The sequence below is a fragment of the Aplysia californica genome, unplaced genomic scaffold (genome assembly GCF_000002075.1).
Source record: "Aplysia californica isolate F4 #8 unplaced genomic scaffold, AplCal3.0 scaffold00444, whole genome shotgun sequence".
In the NCBI taxonomy this organism is placed as follows: domain Eukaryota; kingdom Metazoa; phylum Mollusca; class Gastropoda; order Aplysiida; family Aplysiidae; genus Aplysia; species Aplysia californica.
Window position 1 is genome coordinate 417,954 of NW_004797714.1, and position 2,227 is coordinate 420,180.

Here is a 2,227-nt window from a genome sequence, read left to right on the forward strand (position 1 = left end):
TCTCTCTCTCTCTCCATCTCTCTCTTACTTGGCTCGATTGAATCCCTCTTTCCTTATCATGAGTCCCTCATCTACTATCTATCCTATCCATATTACTCCCCCCCCCTTCCAACTCCCGCGCTCTCCGTCTTTCTTCCTCGAAGCCCCAGCCCCGGAACCTCTTCCAATGTAAACCCATCCCACTCCCCCTCTCTCTCAACTCTAACCAGTCCCTCATCCACTGTAAAAGCCACCCCACCTCCTCCCCTCTCTTTCTCTCTATGTCTTTCTCTGTGTTCTCTTTCTGTCTCTCTCAGCCCTCGGTACTCTCTCATCCACTGTCAACCCATCCCACCTTCTCTCTCTCCCCATCTGTATCTCCCATCTCTCTCCCCCTTTCTCCCCCTCTCTCTCCACCCTCCCCCACTCTCTCTCCTCCTGATCTGGTCAGTCCCTCATATACTGTAAATCCCCCAAACCCCTCCCCTTCCATCATCCCTCTTGATCACCCCCTCTCTCTCCCCCTCTCCCCCCTCTCTCTCCCTCTCTCCTCTCTTCCCCTCTCCCTCCCTCTCTGTCCCTCAGATCTGGTCTGTCCCATATCCCTCTCATCCCCCTCCCCTCTCTCTCTCCCTCTCTATCCTCCCTCCTCTCTCTCTATCTTCTCTCTTTCACTCTCTCTCTCCTCTCTCTCTCTCTCTTTCAGTTTTGGTCAGTCCCTCATCCACTGTAAATTCCCCCCATTCTCCTCCCCTTCCCGTATCCCTCTCGATTTCTCCCCCTCTCTCCCTGTCTCTCCCTTTCTCCCCCCTCCTCTGTCTGTCTGTCTGTCTGTCTGTCTGTCTGTCTGTCTGTCTGTCTGTCTGTCTCTCTGTTTGTCTGTCTCTCTATCTGTCTGTCCCCCTCTCCCCTCTCTCATCCTCTCTCCGTTTCAGCTTTGGTCAGTCCCACATCCAATGTCACCACACCACCCACCCCCTCCCACGCCCTACATTTCCAGAGACCACGACAAACCGGCCCATTAAATCCCCCACGTCCCACAAAGCCCCAGCGATTGCGTCAACTCGCCCGTGTTGGCCCGTCTTATCTCCCTCCCTGAGCAATCACCGCGATGCCAGACCCCGGAACCACAGAACCAGAAGAAACGACAGAAGGTGTAATCACCTTTCGAGATGGCCTCGATTCTTCTCCAGGGATTTTGAAAAGAAGCCTATCCCTCCCCCCCCCAACCGAAAACCGCCCAGTTTCTCCCTCAATACAGCTATTGACAGGTCTTTCGAAAAACCCGTAGACAAAACGAACATCTCGCCTGTTAGTATGGATAGTGCTAAAAATATTTTTAAACCCTATAAGTAAAAAAATGATGAAGCAGCTCTAACGTATATAATCCTGAATACCATGACCCAAACAGACGATAACGGAATCAATAAAAGGTCGTTTTCCTTTTCTCTGCTGACCCAAATCAGTCCCCCGTCTTTGTTGGATTATGAAGGCTGGATTATGAAGAAGCCGTGGGCCGGAGTGAAAGGGTTAAAGACGTTTAGCGTTTTAGTCCATATCAAATCTGCCAGAAAACGGAGAACGTTTTTTTAAAATTCATAAACACTGACACAAAGTATTCACAATTTCACAACAACTGCTTTGAAATTGCATTTAACACCTGTAAATAAGAGCTTTAGTATATGAGTATATAAACTCCCCCCTTTGTTTTCTTTTCACGTACACACATACACACGGGGCTTTCGTGGCCTAGAGGTTAGGGTGCTCGCTCTCATTCAAAGGTCCCGGGTTCGAATCCGATTAGCGACCGAAAAAAAATTATTCTCTAAGATTGTCTCCTTTCACCTCCTTTCCGGCTCTCTAACAATGTTCTGTCGTCTGATTTCGTCTCCGCTTTCTGCCCCCACCTCTGGTCTCCTGACTCTTTCTGCAGCCTTCCTCTACTGCTTCTCCTTGGCTCCTTCTTATTGCCGTCTTCCAGCCACACTCCTGATCTTCTGGTAGGAATGATATACAGTATAGATCTATCCTTCTCGGACAAGGGAAAAAATATCGGAGATCCCGTATGCAAGTAGCACATTAAAGATCCTTTGGTGGTCCAAAATCGATAAGAGTAGGCTTCGGCCGCCACCCGTGCAAAATTTCAAATTTTCTACAAACTGAAAAATGTTTAGTATGTCCCATGCTCTCATACGACCTTGTGCAGTTGCGAACGCCGTAAAACACTTGCTATCCCCCCTCAAACAAA

The 2,227-nt window shown here is 49.1% G+C and overlaps 1 protein-coding gene across 4 annotated transcripts in view; it reads right to left on the reverse strand.

Moving 5' to 3' along the window:
- The window catches only part of LOC101849484, a 137,798-nt gene that overhangs the window by 49,466 nt on the left and 86,105 nt on the right, over positions 1-2,227 (reverse strand). The window lies entirely within an intron of this gene.